Genomic DNA, 21,285 nt, shown 5'->3' with positions numbered 1-21,285 from the left:
GGTGACAGCCTGCTACCTGTCCACTCTCTCTTGCTGAGTTCCCCATGTGACTAACGACAACTAGCAGAGTAACTGGCTTGAGTTAAACATCGTTGAAACAGAAGAGGCCAAACAAAATGGTTCTTCTGCAGCTCCTGAGCCCTTTACTCTAGTCAGCAAAGCTACCAGGGCTCAGAGCAAGAGCTCACAACCCAAGGTGACACCAGTCAATATGGAATACAGACATCTAAGGAAAGAACTGAGAATGAATACATAGACAGGGCAGGCACGAAATTAAATATTGACACTGCCTCCAGAGCAAAGGTTATGAATATAACAGAAACAGAAGTTTCCTGCTACAGAGAATGAGACTGGGAAGATGGTCCCCTCACTTATGAGTAACAGAAGGGTCCTGGAAGGATAATTTCAGGTTCTGTCAGGATGAGGAAGTGGCTCATGGCCTTCGCAATAAGGATCAATGGAGTTAGACCTGATTCAAAAGGCAAAGTGACATCCTGGGCAAGAGGGGAAGGAAAACCCACTGCTGCAGGAACATGAGTTATATGACAATAATTAAGCAAAACAGGAGCATTTATTCAGTCCAGCTCTAAGTTTTTGAAGGCTTTCTGTGCCAGGTTCCGTGCTAGATGCTGAGGGAACAAAGATGAAGAAGTCAGTGCATATTAGCCAAAGCAGGCAAGAGACAAAAGTAGGTTTAATCATTACACGTTAACTACTAAGCTGGAAGTGGGCACAGAGAACTGGGGGACGCAGGGGAGGGTTTCCTCTGTCAGCCTGGAAGTCTGAGAAGAGTTAAGCGAAAATAACCCTGAGGATCTTTAGTTGCTTAACCTAGTAGTTATGAGCATCTGGAGTCAGACTGTAAAGGGTCACATCCTGGGTCTACCACTTACTGCTTTTTAATTTAGACAATACTGCTACTTAAACTTTCTGGGCCTCAATTCTTCACCTGCAAAATGGAAACAGAATAGTATCTATTTAATGAGGGTGTTATAAAGATTAAAGCTTAAAGGGGAGTCCAACACATCCAGTAAATAATCAACAAGTCACCTATTTGTATTGCTGAACAGAAAAATAAACATTCATTCAAAAATGAATGAATTCAACAATTTGAGGGTGAGGGAAATCGAGAGGAAGTCTGTGTTGAAATGGCATAGTCTCAAATGTCTACAATGCTGACGGGACACCCCAGTAAATGTTTCTAAAGACAGGCCTGGACCTAGAGATATAAATTTGAGAATCATCGCGTGGTTGTAGTCACGGAAGTGGATGAGATCATCTAAGAAGAGAGAGGACAGAGAGAAAGGTTAAAACCAAGTTCTTCATCACACACTGGGGCCTGTCGGGGGGTAGGGGACAAGGGGAGGGAGAGGATTAGGACAAATACCTAATGCATGCAGGGCTTAAAACCTAGATAACGGGTTGATAGGTGAGGGGCAGCAAAGCACCATGGCACATGTAAACCTATTAACAAACCTGCATGTTCTGCACATGTAACCCAGAATTTAAGGTAAAATACATTTTTAAAAAACCAAGTTCTTAACACCTGAAACACTTAGAATTCAGGACAGGAAGGGAAACAGCAAAGGACAATAAAATGGTAGAGGGAAGCAACCAACAAGGTCGACTGAAAAACAGGTGCATGGTAACCAGATGAATAAGAGGCCAAAGACCAGCATCAGCAAGGTACAGTCGTGTGAAACAGCAATGTGTGTATGTCGGGGTCCTGGAGCGTGCAGAAATATCCAGCAGTTCAATACTGTCTGAGCATAAATTGAGAGGCAGCAGGAAGATGAAAACTGAGATATAAGGAAAGCAGAGGGTGATAAAATGTGTATCAGGGATTTGAGATGACTAGATCATCTCGGAGGCTTGGGGAGGTTTTCACCAGGATAGAGTTCTGGCCAAGTTCTGGCATGTCGGACTGCTTTTTCTAGCAGCTATCTGGATGATGCCTGTGGGAAGCAAAATAATGCCCCTTCTCCCCATATGTCTATGTCCTAATCCCTGGAACCCGTGGCTATGATAGGTTACATGGCAGGGGAATAGTGCAAGTGGAATTAAGGTTGCTAATCAGATGACCTTAAAATAGGGAAATTATACTGAATTATCCAGATGGGTCCAGTGGAATCACAAGGGTTCTTAAAACAGGGAGAGGAAATCAGATAAAAAGAACCAGCGAAATGGCAGTATGAGAACTCAACCCACTATTGCTAACTTTGATGATGGCGGAAGAGGCCAGGAGGCAAGGAAGGTGGGTAGCCTCTAGAAGCCAGAAATGACAAGAAAACAGATTCTTTCCTAGAGCCTCCAAAGATGAGTGCCATTCTGCTGACACCTTGATTTTATCCCAGGGAGAGGAGTCTCAAACTTTTGAACCACAAACTGCATGATAATAAATTTGCGTGCCTTTACACCATAAGTTTGTGGTAATTTGTTACATCACCAATAAGAAACTAGCACAATGTCCTTACAAAGTAAAACACTAGAAGCAGAGAACCCGACTAGGAGGCTGCTACATTCGTGCAGAGGAGAGATGATGAAGATCTGTCTTAGGAAAATGGGACAGGGTAGAGAAGACTGTCTACTGTTTATCTGTTCTTGTGCTTAGCAACATATCTCTATCACATTTCTATCAGGTCTAATAATGGAATACAGATATTGGAGCCGAATTAAAACATATCCCCATTGGAGAAATACCTACCTAATGAATTGAATTGGAAGCTACTGCCAAAGGCAGGTTAAAAGAGTCATGAACCTTTAAGACTGCACCCTAGGACCTGTCTCTTCTATGAATCCTTCCCATATGTTGGCATTAGTCTTATATCATTTCCAAAAGTTAGAAAAATGTTTTCCTAACTCGTGATTCTCTCCTCTACATTTCCCTGACACCTAGAAATGCTTTGCCTACATGCTTGCGGCACTAATAATTTTCTCTCTCAGGAGGTACCTTCTGCTTCTGTTTTTCCACACAAGTAATTCATATTCATTGTAGAAAAATCAGAACACAAACAAGAATGTAAATCATCCATGATTCCCACCCCACCCCCCAGAGATAACCATTTTTTGTATTTTCAGAGCTATCTTTGAGAATGTTATATTAATATTTATACATATTCATGTATTTTATTTTTAAAAGTAGAATCATACTCTTATGAAACATCATGCTTTTCTTGCCCGGCAATATATTATGAATCCTTTCATGAATATAAATAAACATTTAAAATATAATTCTTAAAGGCTACTAAATATTTTCAACTTAAGAATATACCATCATTTATTCACTCAGTCCCCTCATCACTGGACATTTGGCTTTATTTTTTCTTGATTCCCCCATCTTCTGTATTCTCTCTTTTTTCTTCCAGGTGCTTGCAGCCATCAGCACCTGTTGCCTTTAGGGCAGCCATGCTACAGTATACAGCTCATATCCCCATGGTTGCTCTGGGCAGATGCTTTGGTTCCAGGCTGCTATATTCCTGCCCCCCTCCATATGATTGATAACTCAGATCTCCAGGTCCTTCCAACCAGGACACTGGATAATGACACAAAAGTATGTTTAAAACAGAACAACAAACTTGACCTTTGTTAATGTTAATATTGGCCAGCAAGATATATCAATTTGAAAATGCCTTCTTGCCAAAGCTCCAATTACTAAGACTAAAAGTTCCATACCTTAGGATTCCTGATACAGGTTGACCATCTCTAATTCAAAAATCTGAAATGCTCCAAAATTCAAAACTCTTTGAACACTGACAGGACACCACATAGGCTGAGATAGTGACACCCTTGCTTCTGATTGTTCTATATACACAAACTTCATTTCATGCACAAAAGCATTTAAAATATTGTTTAAGATTAACTTCAGATTAGGTATATAAAGCATATATGAAACATAAATGAATTTCATGTTTAGACTTGGGTCCCATTCCCAAAACATCTCATTATGTATATGCAAATATTCCAAAAGCCAAAACACTCTGCTCCCAAGCACTTCAGGTAAGGAATACTCAACCCATAGTTTATAGTTCTGTGTTTGTTTATAATTAGAACAGCCTTGCTACATAGTAATTCTGATCTCATTTGCAAGTGACAAAAAAAATTCCAACTCAAAATACTTTAAGCAACAAAAGTTGTTTCACACAACTTAAAATCAGATATAATCAGATCTAGAAACTCACACAATATCAAGAAGCTGCCCTCCGTGACTTCCTGACCCTGCTTTCAATTACACTGGCTTTACATTCTAGTAGAAAACATTTCCCTTAAGGGGTAACTAGGCTTCTATGATCATAACTCCAAGTGTAGTAGAAGACAGCTTCCTTCCTCAATATGCTCCCCCCAAAAAATCTTAGAACTGGCTCTTACTGGACCAGTAGGCTTATTTACTTGTCTCTGAACCAGTCAATCCCTGTGGCCCAGAGAATGAATAGGCCACTGATTTGATTCATCACAAGCCTCCCATGCTGTATACTAAGTATGGCCAAAGAGACAGGGTACAATTACCAGGAGGGAAATAGATGCTGTGTAAACAAAGCAATAGACATCCATGCAAGGATGGAACTCTCCAAACAGTGATCTTCAGGAGATCACAAACCCATCTGAGAATCTCAGTATGGAGGTTCTTCAAAAAACTAAAGATAGACCTACCATATGATCCAGCAATCCCACTGCTGGGTATGCATCCAAAGGAAGGCCAATCAGTATGTTGAAGAGATAGCTGCATTCTCATGTTTATTGCAACACTATTCATAATGGTCCAAATATGAAATCAACCTAAGTGTCCATCAACAGATGAATGGATAAAGAAAATATGTCATATATACACAATAAAGACAAATATTTCATGTTCTCACTCATATGTGGGAGCTAAAAAAAAAAATAAAAGTGGATCTCATGGAGGTAGAGAGTAGAACGGTGGTTACCAGAGGCTGGGAAGGATAGGGGAGAGGAGATGAAGAGAGGCTGGTTAATGAGTCCAACACAGATAAAAGGAATAGGTTCTACTGTTTGATAGCACAGTATGGTTGCTATTATTATCAATAATTTATTGCACATTTCAAAGCAGCTAGAAGATTTGGAAAGTTCTTAACACAAAGAAATGACAAATGTTTGAGGTGATGGATATCCTATTTTTGAGGTGATGGGTATCCTGTTTTTAAGGTGATGGGTATTTCATCATTGTACACAGTATGCATGCATCTAAATATCACATGTGCCCCATAAATATTTGCAACTATTACTTATCAATAAAAAAATAAATCTCAGGGGGAAAAAGCCTTCTGAGAATCTAATATAAGCTCTCCATGGAGGAAAATGAGCACACGGAAACACAAAAGATTACACATACAATACATTTGTGAACTGCACACTTATTTTCTTCACCTAGGCAGAATATAAAAGCAGCCTTTAAAAGTTATGTTTCTCCCTCATTTTTCATGAAAAAAATTAATGGGTATTGCCTGAACAAAGATTGAAGTAAATCCAAATTTTGCTCCACAAAAGAAAATCTGCTCAAAGCTAAATTTCAATGAGAAAGTTGACGTTGTATGATTTGGAATTATAAAGTAGTTTTCAAATAGAATGCAAGTCATCTTTAATATTTAAACAACTTTGAATTTTGATAGCAACTAGTCCGTAAAAGAATAATGCTTAAAGACACGCAGCAGCAAAGAATCAAAGTATGTCTTTCACCTTGACAGCCAGAATACATTGTATCAAGGAACACAAGAATGCTCCAAGATGTAGGCTGAATTCATACTGTACTGTTTCTTTTGTCCTCAAACTCATGAGATCATCTTTGGCAAAGACCATATCACGGATGCCCTGATGCCAGCAGTGAAAGGATTAATCATCCATGCTTTAATGTAAAGGCCTTCTAAGTAGAAGCAACCTTCAAATGAGTCCCTCAGCATTTCCAGATGACTGGAGATTTCTGACAACGGAAAGATCAATTGACAAAGCATAGTCACAATGAATACCAACACACAGGAGCAATTTTTTCAGTAGTGAACCTCATGTAGCTATCGATTTCCTTTAGAGTAGAAATCTGTTCAAAAACAATTGTCCGTCACAGCATGTATTGAGAAGTAAAAATGTATATCTAATAAATGTATGTATACACATACATGCAGGTTTAAAATAGAAACCAATGAAGAATTAACTCTTCACTCCCAAATGACTTCAAATGGGTTATTGCTTCAAAAAAAATTGTCCTAAACTTGTTCCTATAGTTCAAAATTCAATGTCTCAAAAATTTGATATCTGTAAATTCAAAGAATTTCTGGCGGTAGGGAGTTTTATGTTTCTAGTTCACAGCTATGTTATGTATGTACACATCTATATTACATATTGTATCAATTATATAGATGTGTGTGCTGTTTTAAAAAATATATATTCAATATTCTTCAAATATAAGTACCTTGAGAACAGGGTCTTCGTTGCCATCACTGCTATATATTTCTTGGCCAAAAATGTAAAGCCATGTTCATCTATCCACTTTACCACCCAAAAAAAAGGCAAATATATTTTGTTCACCGTCTGGCTATCCTCATTGTTGTTATGAAACTCAGAACATGACAGGAAAAGAGAGGTGTCGTGTACTGTTACCCCAAAACTATAAATCTATGAAAAAAAATGAGTGGGTTGAGGCATGGAGAGTGATAGGAGCTATTCTTCTAGACTATGTGATTAGGAGCAGAGTAGATGAGGCAGGAGTTGGAGGAGATGAGGCTGGAGAAGATCATGTACATCCTATGGGACATGGTAAGAATTTGGATCTGATTCCAGGCATACTTGGAAACTAGCAGAGGGTTTAAAGCCATAGTGTAACAAGGCCTAATTTACAGCATTAAAGGCTTAGTTTGCTGCTGTCTGGAGAACAGGCTAAAAGGAGCGAGGCTGGAAGAAGGGAAATTGCTTAGGAGCCTCCCTCAGTAGTTCAAGAGAAGGATAATGGTGGCTTATAAGTGGGTGAAAGCAATGGATGTGGATATATTTTTGAAGAGAAATCAACCTGTTGGTATGACTTACAGACTGGATATAGAACATGAAGAAAGTTAAAGAGTCAAACATAACCCTAAGGTTTTTGGTAAAGAGTCAAAGATAACGCCAAGGTTTTTGGCCTCAGCAAACAGATGGTGTCACTTTACACAGCTGGGGAACACTGGAGGAGGAGCAGGTGGTAGGGAGGAATCTGGTGGTGCGGAGTCTGTCCTGAACATGCTCAATTAGAGAGGCTTACTGGACACTTAAGTGAAGATGTTGATTGGATAAATGAGTCTGGTTTTCAGGTCAATACTGGAGATAAAAATAGGGAGTCCTAAGAGTATGCCAAAATGGTATGCATGGGACTGAATGAGATCCCTTCATATAGATACCATGATTCAGCCACAACATGTGGAGGCTTTCCTTCGTCAAAACAGCAAAAATAGATAGCGTGTCATCTGTGCTTCACTGGACTTCAGAGACCAAGCTTTCCCTTTCAGGGGAGTTTTGCCAGCAAAGAAACTTTGCTTGGTCCTGAGCTTCAGAAGTCATGAAGCTTCTCCAACTCCAAAGTGATTCAACAAAATATTACAGAGAAATTAACGCTATCCCAAACTGAACAAATTGTAACTTTGTATACCATTTCAAAGATGTCAATAGCCTTTAAATGTTCTTAAAGGGGCTTACAGAATAGGAAAAATAGGAAAGTCTATCCTAAGAAATCCCAATAATTTCATCCATTTGAATCCTAAAGAAATATGACCTGATTTCTCCAAGACCTGCTTCAAAATATGAGACTGGCCAGTAAATCTGGAGCTTCTCCAATGGTATATGGATTATTTTCCTTTGTACTGCAAAAAGAAAGCTTGCAGACAAGGCTGCTGAAAAATCCAAGTTTTAGGCCCAGGCTTTTAAACTGAATGAGCCTTTTTCTGATGAAGATCCATCTTGCCTGGTTTATTTTCAAAATTCATATGCAACTTTCTCCATGTAACATTATTATCTTAAAGTTCTATTTGACCAAAAATAAATATAAACACACACGCAATGACCCAAAGAAGAATGATCTTATTTTCTTCTCTTTATCATTTTCAGTTGAGGCTAAAGCTAGTGTCCATAATCACAGCAGAGTATATTTTCTTTCATTTCCACCAAGGGGAAATTGTTTAACTTCAAAACATGAAAAGGACGATAATTGATCATTGTATGTTACCTACCAGTGTGCACTAGCATTCTATGCCACCTTACTCCTAATGCCTTACACGATATTAATTTTTTCTTAAGGGCAATCTTTAAAGATGTAAAATGAAAAACAATTAAAAAAATGTTTTTGGCCAGCCACCAATCTCCTCCAGTTTATAGACTATAGTCTTTAAAGTATAAAGTAGTCCTCATGTTTCCATGGTGGCAAAAACTGTACTTCCAGAACCCATCATTCATTCATTCTTTCCACAAATACTGAGTGGAGCATGTGCTATGTTCTGGACACTACAGTTCTGGGGACACAGCCACATGCTGGACAAAATCCCCACACTCATGAGTATACATTTGAATGGCAGAAATAGACAAATTAATAAACAAATATATGGTATATTTGCACATAGTGACAAAATGCTAAGAAGAAAAAGATGGTTAGGCAAGGAGATAAAGACAGATTTGTCCACAGGGTGGGGATATGGAGGAGGGAAGATTTCAAGGAATGTCACATTGAGCAAAATCTGGATGAAATGAAGGAGGACCAAGACTCCAGATTCTCTAATAGCATTCATCACCTATCACCCTCTACCTCATGTTCCTGTTACACTTTATCTCTTCATTCATTCATTCATCCCTGAATGCCCACCACATCCCTGGCACTACTCCTGGAGCTCTATTGTAGCTTTAGCTCTTTCTGTTTCTGTCCATTCCTATCAAGAGATTACAGTGATAGGGACTAGATCATCTTCATTCTTGTAGTCCTTTAGTGCTTTGTATGTTGGGGAATGATATGTTTGATGGGAAGATGAATGGAGAGATAAAGGGACTGATAGCCTAAAACTTAAGTACTTCCAGAAGTCAAAACTATCATTTTCCTTGCTACTTCCTGAGTCAATATACATGTTCTCTCTGGAGAAAAGCAAGGTTACACAGACTCCCCGTAGAGCACTCAGCACAATAAATCAGGTTAGGCCTACTGGGAAATAAAGGATTAGAATAAAAGGAAATCTTTGATTAAAAATGTAGTTCATTATTCAACACTCTTTGCTAGACAGCAAACATGAAGGCCATAAACCTTGCCTTAGCTCAATAATTCAAAGAGCTTCCAAACATAGGATAATACAAATGGACTCTTGAAATCATACCCAACAAATGACTTCTTGGGCATAAGTATACACAACATCACATTTGTGTGAAATGCTGTCAGTGCAGCAAGAGTAAGCAAAATAAAAATGAGTTTAGTAATTCTATCCTATCCTCTGATTTTTTAAAGAAGCCCACATACTCCCCTTTTTTCATGCATAATACTGTTTCTCAGTGCTCAGCAAAGTCTTTTCAAATTAGAGGCAAGGTCTGATAAATTCTTAGTCCCCCAGCATGGGACATGTGCCCAGAGAAGTAACATCAAATATTAACTAGTAATCAAAATTCATTATGAAATGGCATTAAAACTTAAAGACACATCACTCCCATAATCATCTTGAAAATATACATGATGTTAATAAATTTGCAATTGAATTTTTGCCAGCCTGTCTTGCAAGGTACATACCAAATGCCTTCCCAACAATTATCTGCCTCTATAATCATTTGGTAAATTATGGCAATAATACATTTGTTTCCCCCTAACTGCACTTTTTGTACCATGCAGATAATATTCCTCATGCAAACTCCTGTTTCTATTATTTTAAAGATCAAACATCCTTTCACCTGAGAAGTGCAGAGGAGCTGGTTTCCTTGGCAACCATAATTTGCTTCCAGTTCAACGGAACATCGAGTTCTTTTTCACAGGTTCACTGCACTGAGTGGCCAATCATAGCTCAGACAGCCCCACTTCCTTTGCAAAGCACTATTAAACAGTCTGTTGCTAAGGTGTTTTTGTTATGGTTAAATGAACCTCTTAGATATTGATTTTAATGCTTTCAATTTTTTAAGCTGCTGTGGTGTTCAGCTTTTCTCTTAAACACATAAGGACACAGCTCCACCAAGCCTCTTTTTCATCTGCCTTGGCTCTTTCATTTCAACAATGCAAATTCACTAGCATCTTCTTTTGTACATTTTTCAATGGAAAACAACAATTGCCTGGCTGAATGAGGATGGGCTTGGGACAGCACCTGCTTCTCTAACTCTGGTGTGATATAATCCAGAACTGTAACAATGTGAATGCCCCTCTAAACTGGCCAAACTATTACTTTAGACCTACAATACTTAAAACTACCTAAATCGGGGCTGAAGTTCCATTAAAGCCTCATTCTGTTTCAGAAGTTCCACTTAGAAAGTGAAGTTCCATTTTAGAAAGTGCCTGGTTCTGACAGCAGATCTTCGAGCCTAGTTAGGTTCTAGTCTATGGCCATTCCTTCAAAATTCAACCTCTGCAACCATTTCAGGGTTATCTAGTTACCTAGTGGGAATCCTAGGAAATACTTGCCCATCAGGATAAAAAAGATCTGTGTGAGGAAATGCCCTACAAATTTTAGTCATAAAAATTCAAGTGTGTACATTCAAAGCACTACCTTCAAGTCAGTCAATAGGCAAGAAATTGTTCAATAGCAAGATCCCAATAAAACCACATGCTGTTGTCAGACAACAAGGAGCAGCTCGGGGGAACATCTGAAAATGAAACACTGAAAGCAAATACAGTATAGGAAAATAACTTCAGAAAGATGGTGGGAAGTCATTCAATACCTAGCATGGAGGTTTATTACCTTGCCTCATCAGAGCTAGTTTCAAGTTCTGGAACAAATTTAAAGACAGCATATGGTCAGGCATGGTGCCTCATACCTATAATCTCAGCACTTTGGGTAGATCATTTGAGGTCAGGAGTTCAAGACTAGCCTGGCAAACACAGTGAAACCTGTCTCTACTAAAAATATAAGAATTAGTGGGGTGTGGTGATGCATGTCTGTAATCCCAGCTACTCGGGAGGCTGAGCCAGGAGAATCTTTGAACCCAGGAGGCAGAAATGCAGTGAGCCGAGGTTGCGCCACTGCACTCCAGCCTGGGTGGCAGAGCGAGACCCTATCTCAAAAAAAAAACAAAAACAAAACAAAAAAAGAAGACAGCATATATTTTGCAGAAATTAAGATAATATGATGTCATATTTGAAAAAAATAACAGAGTTGGAAAGCATATATTTATATGGATATGAATGATAGCAAGTAGGAGTAGAAATAGCTATCATAATGGAAACATACTTGTCAAATTTGGGGCAGACAGCTTCTGTTCCATAAGACTGACTTTTAAATGAATGCAAACAGAAACTGAGGACTCACTCAAACTGTACAACAGCCTCTCTATTAAAAAAGCAACAAAACCAGTGTGATGCATGGTTTGGCATGGAGCATGACTATGGACAGGGCACACCAGAGAATAATTCAGAGGCAGCTTAGAAAAAAAAAACACGCAGGGACAGAAAGACCAAGGACATCACTAAGTGCTGTCATAACCACTTAATTAAAGGCTCCACAAATATTCTGGTAACAAAAAATTCCTAGCTAACTCAGGCCATTAGAAACTATATTATATATAATTTGCTTCCAGTTTTACAGTAGTATGGTAAACTGAATGGTGGCCCCCAAAAAGATAATCTCCACACCCTAACACTCAGAACCTGTGACTACAAAGTTGAGGAAAAGGGGTCTTTGAATATGTAATTAGGTTAAGCGTCTTGAGATAAGATTATCCCAATGAGTCCCAAATCCAGTGACGAGTATCCTTCCAAGAGTCATGCAGGAGAGACACAGGAAGGAGAGAGGAAGACCACATGAAGATGGAGGTAGAGACCGAAGTTATAAAGTCAGGAGTCAAGAAACACCTGGGGCCATCAGAGGAGGCAAAGAAAGATTCTCTCCCCAGAGCCTTCAGCAGTGGAGCATGGCCCTGCCAATACCTTCATTTCAGACTTGACTCTAGAACTGTGAGAGAACACATTTCTGTTCTTCTAAACCACCGAGTTGTGGTCATTTGTTATGGTGGCCACAGAAAATAAGTAGTATGTATACTATATATGATGGAATAGTATCTCTTGTGGAGTTTTAAAATGAGAACATGAAGTAAAAGTTGCATGCAGTCTAAAGCACCTTGAAAATCCCTCCTATCACTCTGAAAGTACTCACAAAATTATCCATTATGGCTCATTTTGACTTTTGTGCTTAAAATGAATTGATGGGGCCAGGCACGGTGGTTCACACCTGTAATCCCAGCACTTTGGGAAGCTGAGGTAGGAGAATTGCTTGAGGCCAGGAGTTCAAGACCAGCCTGGACAATACAGGGAGCACCCCCATCTCTACAAAAAATAAAAAAGTTTGCCAGGTGTAGTGGCACATGCCTATAGTTCCAGCTACTTGGGAAGCTGAGTTGGAAAGATCGCTTGAGTCCAGGAGTTCAAGGCTACAGTGAACCATAATAATGCCACTGCACTCCAGCCTGGGTGACAGAGAAAGACTCTGTCAAATAAAGGAAAGGAAAGAAAGGAAAAAAGACATAAATTGTTGCTTTTTGGTCGAGCCACAGGCACCAGATGTAGAAGCTAGCCTGCATTTCAGAAACACTTACCAAAAAAATCCTGTACACTAAACATTAGATTTTTCAATCAGAAAAAGGTGTTCGTGACCCAAAGGCACCATGGACCTCAGATTACCAAGAAAGCAATACAGATCTTCCTTCCATCCCTGCTCATATTCATCAAGAAAAATTAGAAAATGGAAATGCCCGCTTATTAAAATTGTTTCCTCCATTTTATTTCAAATTAAATGACCCCATTAAGGTGGATGCTCATCTAATTCCTATCCCCAATGTGATATAATCTAGTGTTTTCTCATCATATGAAACCTAAAAAAATACCTGGAATATGACTTTAAAAAAATAAACACAAGCTTCCCTCTCCACAGAAGATTCTGATATAATAGGTCTAGGAAAATGTGAGAATCTGTATTTCTAATGAGTGGCAGGTAATTCTTATGATCAGATAAATTCGTGAATCACTGATTTAGTCCATGCCATATGTTTGATTCTCCTCAATCTGGCTTGTTGTCTTTTAAGTCTCAAAGGAACACCTTATGAAGTTGCCAAGCAGCTAAACCTGGTACACCTAAATCAACTCTGCAGTTAGCATGCTGGAAGGAAAATTGAGAAAAGAGGAAAAACAGGTAAACAGCAGCCTTTGAAGGCCAAAGGCTGGTCTTGTCCTACAGGGGTGTTCCACCACCTAACTTAGGTGAGGACTGTGAAGTACAGCGACACCCACATTAAATGATCAACAGGCTCTGAAATTGCAAGAGTGTGTCTGCATACACACCTCCACCTCAGCACACACAGTCTCTCATCCTCTGTATTCTTTGGGTATGGTCCTAAAGGTCCTGTGGGCCTGAATCTCTCCGTAGGAACATGACATAAGCTCACTGTATTCAAGTGATATTTCTAAGAGTTAAAAAAAAATTATGGAGGAAGGATATTATGGTAGCCAGTCAGCCTTTAGGATGGAACCCCTACCCTTCTGTAATCTCTCCTTTTATTGTACCAGGGTTACCTGTGTGATTCATAGAATATGGAAAAATTCATAGCATATCATTTCTGAGGTAGGCCATAAGGAATGCTGTGGCTTCTGCCTCTCTCTCTCTTCTGGATCCCACACTCTGGGGAAATGTAACAGCCATATTATGAGAAGCCCTGTGGAGAGGCCCACATGGTGAGCAACTGTGGCCTCCAGCCAACAGCCACATGAGTCTGCTTACAAGTGGATCCTCCAACCCCAGTGGAGGATCTAACTGCAGCCTCAGACAGACCCTGAGCCAGAATCACACGCTAACTCACTTCCAAATGCCTGATACTAAAACCTGTGAAAAAGTTATTTTAAGCTGCCAACTTGTGGGATAATTTGTTACATGGCAAAAGATAATTAATGCAGATTTCATTAATGAAGTAAATTTTCATTGGTAATAATCACTCATAAGAACATCATCTCTAGCTAATATACACATCTCACTCTGGAAACACAAGCAGGTATTTTACTAAAAATACTGAAAGCAACCATAACCAAGAATAAAATGGTCAAATATTTAAAAGCCATTTGCAGGATGCACTTGAATTCAAGTTTCCATGAACAAAATAGCTATTGAGGCCGGGTGCGGTGGCTCAAGCCTGTAATCCCAGCACTTTGGGAGGCCGAGACGGGTGGATCATGAGGTCAAGAGATTGAGACCATCCTGGTCAACATGGTGAAACCCTGTCTCTACTAAAAATACAAAATTTTAGCTGGGCATGGTGGTGCATGCCTGTAATCCCAGCTACTAGGGAGGCTGAGGCAGGAGAATTGCCTGAACCCAGGAGGCGGAGGTTGCAGTGAGCCGAGATGGCGCCGTTGCACTCCAGCCTGGGTAACAAGAGCGAAACTCTATCTCAAAAAAAAAATAGCTATTGAATGAACTAAATCACTCTGCTCAGCTCACCTCACCTTCAGAGCAGTTCTTTTAGTTCTAACGACAAAGGGGACTTGTCTCTGCCTCGACTAGGCTTTTGGAGTAGAAATTCCATGTATTTTTGATATCCATCATAACTTCAAGTGCAGGGTATGAATAGGCATTTAAAATAGTAATTCACTTCTAAGATGATTTCTAATTTTTAGAATGTGAGCTCTGTGAGACACAAAGTTCTGTGTGTCTCATTTATCATTATGTCCTCAGAGTCTAGTGGAGCTCCTGGCACATCACAGGCAAGGAGTACAAGTACTGGGATGGATGGACAGGAGGGACGGAGGGAGAAAGGAAGGAAGGGAGGGAACATCTTGAGTTATTTAGTGTAGCTGTTTCTTTATATCATTTTGGAATTTTCACATGGGAGCTACGGGCAAGAAGAAACTAAAACTACATACTCTAGTGCTTAAGAAAGTACTGAACATATAGGAGATGATTTACAAATATTTGCTTCAGGCCATGAAAATAGGAAAAGGAAAATTATATTTAAAAAAGCTGAAGAGTGAGAAAAGAATCTGAAATGCTAAATCAGTGAAAAATCCTATTTAGCCAATATGCTACAAACAGTACAGAGCCCTAACAAGAATATACATATATACTCGGAAGGCTGAGATGGGAGAATCACTTGAATTCGGGCATTTGAGGCTACAGCAAGCCATGATTGCACCACTGCACTCCAGCCTGGTTGACAGAGAAAGATTTTGATACTAAAAAAGAAAAAAATAAGGAATAATTAAGTGAGGAAATGTACTTTATGGCCCACTCCTTGTCATTCTAGAACCCTCCCGCATTCACCAGTAGATACAGCCCTCTCCTCTTCTCTGAGGAAACTGGCTGCCTCAATTTTTTCAAAGAGTTTTCCTTCTTTATTAGTTAGGGAAGCACTAGTTGTGGTAATAGATAAACTCCAAATTTCAGTGGCTTAACATAAGAGAAGTCCATGGCCAGGCAGGGTGGCTCATGCCTATAATCCCAGCACTTTGGGAGGCTGAGATGGGCAGATCACAAGGTCAAGAGATCGAGACCATCCTGGTCAATATGGTGAAACCCCATCTCTACTAAAAATACAAAAATTACCTGGGCGTGGTGGCACATGCTTGTAGTCCCAGCTACTCGGGAGGCTGAGACAGGAGAATCACTTGAACCTGGGAGGCAGAGGTTGCAGTGAGCCGAGATCGTGCTACTGCACTCCAGCCTGGCAATAGAGCGAGACTCCATCTCAAAAAGAAATAAGAGAGAGAGAAGTCCAATTGCAAGAGAAGGTAGAAGTGAAGGGGATCTGTGTCACATAGTTTTTCAAGGGCTATACTGATAGTGATCCTGCTGTCTTCAACCCTTAACTTCCAAGGAGACCCACAGTGTGGACAGTCAGCCAGCAGGTGTAAGAAGAGGGCAAGGCAAGCAGATGATTACAGAGAAGGTTGTCATAGGCTGGGCTTGGAAGCAGCTTACAACACTTCCATCCACACTCCACTGGCCACAACTCAGTAATATGGCCCTAGATGCAAGAAGATCTGGGAAGTGTAGTTCCTGCCTAGACAGCCACTTCCTAGCAACAACTCCACAATATAATAGTTTGGTGCAAAAATAATTATGGTTCTGGGGTTTTGCACCAGCCTAATAAAGAGAGAGCATGAACTTTGGCGGACAGCTAACATCCCTGCCCATGAATGTTCATTAGCACAAAGGTTTCTTTTTATTTTATTTTATTGTACTTCAAGTTCTGGGGTACATATGCAGAATGTGCAGGTTTGTTACACAGCTATAAATGTGCCATGGTGGTTTGCTGCATCCATCACCCCATCATCTACATTAGGTATTTCTGCTAATGCTATCCCTACCCTAGTCCCCTACCCCCCAACAGGCCCTGGTGTGTGATGTTCCCCTCCCTGTGTCCATGTGTTGTCATTGTTCAACTCCCACTTATGAGTAAGAACATGCACACACAAACATTTTAATACTTGATAATAGCCTAAGTCTTCTCAGAGAAGATTTGTTCGCAGAAATTATGATTTTAAGCTAAAAGAATGATTTGGATGGAATTTCAGGCATCTGAGAATAGTGCTGGGTTTCACTCATCTTTATGGCCCTAGGGCATAAGTCAGTACAGGTAGCTCCTAGAGATCAGGTTATTGAAGGAACAAGGAAGAAATGTAAGGGAGAGGTTTTCGTAGTGGGATATAAGTAAATACATGATATTCTATTCTGACCCCAACTGTAACAGAAGCAATTAGATGGCAACACAAGTTTTAGGCCACATAAGAAAATGTGTTCATGATTATTCCTTCACCTCCTTTGAGTAGATTTTAATGACCTCCCTCTTTTCATAATTGCTATGTTTCTAACCTCCCAGAGGTCCTGCAGGTTCAAGTGAATTATGATTGGGAGCTACTAATTATAGTAATGAGATATAGGGAAGAAAAGACAAAGGGAAAATTCATAAATATTATACATGTGACAAAAGTGGGCCAAAGCCTTAGTCAATCTGCCTTCGGAGGCCCAGTGAGAAGAGTGCACTATGTCAATGAGCTTTCTCAAAGCCTTGACTTGTTCCAGCTCTTCAGGCACCACCACTTCGGTGAGTAGAAAGTCAGTGTTCAAGGACACACAGATTTACTCTTTCTTGGTAGCTCCCCTTTATCTGAAGTCATTACAACCACTAGCTTCACACACACCATTTCCAAGACTCAAGACTCAAACCAGGGAAAGCCAGCACCCACAGCCCTTCCTAAAAGTTTAGCCTACACATGAAGTGACTTAACAAACACAACCTCATAGTATCACGGGAATGCAAAGCAGGCCTCCAAGGTATGGCCAATCCCAGGACCGCGTTTCACATTGCACTGCACTGCTCCTGTAGGGGCCCTAGAAGGAAGCCGGCGTCTACCTCTGTGGTGTGCAGAAGACAACCTCACATCTAAGGAAAAGAAATCCAGCTGGGAGGCAGGAAGTAAAGGAAACAAGGTAAATTTTGACTTCCTCAGCGTTGATAGTCCTAAATCAAGTCCCACATGTGGCATCACGGAGGGCATTGAAAACTCCACAGAAGGGGGAAACCCAGGGAGAAGCCAAGGATAGATAGTTCCAGTAGTCTCAAGCTGTTATTGGATAATGACAGGGAGTGCATAGGATTTGGCCAAGCATCCAGTTTGAGCAGTATATAGGAGAAAGTTGGGGTTCAGTCTCCTGTGATTGGCAGTTTGTAGGAATAGACTGAAAAGCAGGGCCAACTTCTCTCAGGAATTACTGCCGTTCCCTCATGTGGATATCCTTTAAGGACATGAGGAAGCCCACGAAGTCTTCAGGAGGATGCTGATCTACAGGGAAGAAGACCAAATGCTGACACCTTCAGCATCCCAGCACTGGTGACCTTTATGCCAAGCTCCTGCCACCGGCTGTCAGCTAGCAAGAATCATGTTTACTTGTTAAAGCTTGTGAATTTATCTAAACAACCACAGCAAAGATCTGGTCAGGACAAAGACCAATAAAATGTTGTCAAAATTACCTGTAATCTACTTCCCATAATCTTAATCCACTCATTCCACAGTTTCTATCCCAATCAAAAAATTAATATTTAGTAGATACTTATTAAGTACCTACTTAATATTAAATCCAGTCATGTTCTAAGCACAAAGAATATATTAGTTAACCAAACAGTCAGAGTTGCTGATCTTGTGGAACTTACATGATATTGAAAAGAAATCCTAATCTACCTTCTCCTTCACTCATAACCTAATTAAAAAAACACAGTCCCCTTCTTTTCTTTCACAAGTTACTACCTAATGGAGGGAGACAGACATTTACCATACATTGAATGAGGGCCAACTATGGGACAGAGCAAGCAACATAAAGATGAATAAGGCGGGAGCCACAGTCTACTGGGGGAGACCACACATTTACAAAGGTTACAAAATAGCCAGGATTACAGGTTGAATTGTGCCCCACCCTGAAAAGAAGACATAATGAAGTCCTAACCCCCATTAACTCAAAATGTGGACTTATTTGGAAATAGGGTCATTGCAAATAGTGAAGATGAGGTCCTATTGGAGCAAGGTGGGCCCCTAATCCAGTATGGCTGGTGTCCTTATAAGAAGATGGAGGACACATGAAGATAGAGCCACCAGGGAGAACACTATATGACTACAAAGGCAGATACTGGAGTTCTGTAGCTGCAAGTCAAGGAATGCCAAATGTTGATGGTAAGAACTCATATGATTTGACTGTGTCCCCACCAAAATTTCATCTTGAATTTTAGCTCCCATAATTCCCATGTGTTGTGGGAGCAATTCGGTAAGAGATAATTGAATCATGGCAGCAATTTCCCCCACACTGTTCTTGTGGTAGTGAATAAGTCTCATGAGATCTGATGGCTTTGTAAGGGGAAACCCCCTTCCACTTGGCTCTCATTCTCCCTTGCTGCTGCCATGTAAAAAGTGCCTTTCACCTTCCACCATGATTGTGAGGCCTCTCCAGCCACATGGAACTGTGAGTCCATTAAAGCTTTTTCTTTATAAATTACCCAATCTTGGTATGTCTTTATCAGAAGCATGAAAACGGACTAATACAACAACCAAGCCACCAAAAGCTAAGTTTTGGAGGAAGCGTGACCCTGGGACACCTTGATTTAGTACTCCCAGCTCCCCGAACTGTGAGAAAACAAATTGCGATTGCTTTAAGCCACCCAGTTGTGGTGCTTTGTTATGAGAGTCCTAGGAAATGAATATACCAGCTAAGTGTTATAGCATAGCTAAGAACAGGCTTTGATGGGAGCACAGAGGAGGAAATCACTTAACTGTACCTGTATGGGTGGGGAAGGTTTCCCACAGGAGATGCTATTTGCACAGGATCTTAGAATATAATCAGGACTTTTATCAGGCATATGGGAGAAGCCAAACATAAAGGTCCCTTAGGCTGTGCCAAGGATGAAAAGATATGGCCTGTTGAGAGAATGGCAAGTAATTTGGAGGAGCTTCCAAATTATAAAGCACTTGGTATGCTCTAGGCAATTTCCTAAGGGACACAAAGAGAATGAATGGAGTTAGAGGATTACAGAGAAAAGCATAAAGGGTGGACCATACAACTGGGAAGTAAAGTCAGATCCAGATTATGTTGGCACAGCAGGTAACAGGAGACTTTTCAATAATTATAAGCAGTCCACGCACAGTGGCTCATGCCTATAGTCCCAGTAATTTGGGAGGCAGAAGCAGGTGGATCACCTGAGGTCAGGAGTTTGAGACCAGCCTGGCCAACATAGCAAAACCCCGTCTTTACTAAAAATGGAAAAATTAGCTGGGAGTGGTGGAGTGTGCCTGTAATCCCAGCTACTCTGGAGGCGGAGACAGGAGAATCACTTGAATCCAGAAAGTGGAGGCTGCAATGAGCCGAGATTGAGCTACTGCACTCCAGCCTGGGTGACACAGCAAGACTCCATCTCAAAAAATTATTATAAGCAGATGAACACCATGATTACGTTCCATTTTTTATAAGATATTTCTGATGGTGTTGTGCTAAATACACTTGAAGGATGAAGACCAGTTATGATGCTACTCAAACAGATCAAGCAGGCTCAACTAACGTGTGGGGATACAGGGGGAACCTGGAATTATTAAGTTAAGAGGTAGGACAGACATCTAATGAGTGTGTAGGGTGTAGGAGACATGAAATAAATTCAAGACTACTTAAGGGTAGTCTGCTACTTAGAATGCAGAGTTCAAAATCTGTCTCAGCCACTCACCAGGTGTTTGAGCTTGGACAAGTTGCTTAACTTCCCTCTCTATTTCTAAATGGAGATACTAGCAGCAAAGGATGGCTGGGAGGATTCAATGAGTAAACATATAGAAAGCATATAGAAAAGGTTTCCCACATATTAAGTGCTTTGTATTTGCTGCAGTAGCAGCAGCCATAGGTAACAGGGAATTCTCGGGCCAGGAAGATAAGGATTGTACTAACATTTCCAAAACAAAATGTTTTAAGAGAGCACAGAGGAAGAGATTCATTCCTGGTGAAGACAAACTAGTATTAGAGCAGACAGAGCAAAGACACACCAGTCAGAAAGGGAAGGATAGATTAGTTCGATGCTGAGGGAGCCTGAAAGTGGCTGGATCATGAGGAGGAGCTATCACAGGTAAGTCAGAGGGAAATCAGAAGGCAGGATCACAGAACCCTTCCAGGACCATGCCAAGGAACCTATGCTGCAGGCAACAGGGCTTCAGGAAGCAGAGCCCTTTCAGCCAAGGGGTTTATGTGGCCCTCTAGCATCTAGTTCACCTTCTTTTGGTAAGAAGCCTCACACACTTACTGCCTTGAGTAGTTGCCTCTTCTCCATTGGATGTCTTTGTAACTTAAATCAAGAGGCCTTGCCTTCCCCTGACCAAGGGGTGGGTACATAGTTCAAGTCAAACAGGCCTTCCCCCTGCCTGGAATGGACTTGGGAAAAGAGTGAGGGAAAGACCACGCAAGGCTGGCATTCACTGGCCCCAGTGAATGACTGAGCAATTCCTGCCTCAAGACCTTCAGTACTACCTGATCCCTGCTTTTTCAAAGCTACTTCTCTCTCCTGCAGGCCCTCCTCTGTTGTTCCAGTAAGTTCTTTTTTCATCCAAATTAACAAAAGCTAGTGTCTGTTACTAACCACGAA

At 40.6% G+C, this 21,285-nt stretch overlaps 1 protein-coding gene across 16 annotated transcripts in view; it reads right to left on the bottom strand.

Moving 5' to 3' along the window:
• SYT16 (synaptotagmin 16) overlaps positions 1–21,285 on the bottom strand; it is a 294,214-nt gene that overhangs the window by 175,580 nt on the left and 97,349 nt on the right. The window contains exon 1 of one of the 16 annotated variants that reach the window (XM_078335079.1): positions 9,889–9,937. The exons of the other annotated variants lie outside the window; for them this stretch is intronic. The gene's annotated coding sequence lies outside the window, so the exon portion shown is untranslated. Of the gene's footprint in view, positions 1–9,888; positions 9,938–21,285 lie in introns of those variants that run through there. 16 annotated transcript variants of the gene reach the window in all.

The sequence above is a fragment of the Callithrix jacchus genome, chromosome 8, assembly GCF_049354715.1.
Source record: "Callithrix jacchus isolate 240 chromosome 8, calJac240_pri, whole genome shotgun sequence".
NCBI classification, from domain to species: domain Eukaryota; kingdom Metazoa; phylum Chordata; class Mammalia; order Primates; family Cebidae; genus Callithrix; species Callithrix jacchus.
The sequence above is the reverse complement of the archived record's forward strand: the minus strand, read 5'-3'. Positions and strand labels throughout refer to the sequence as shown.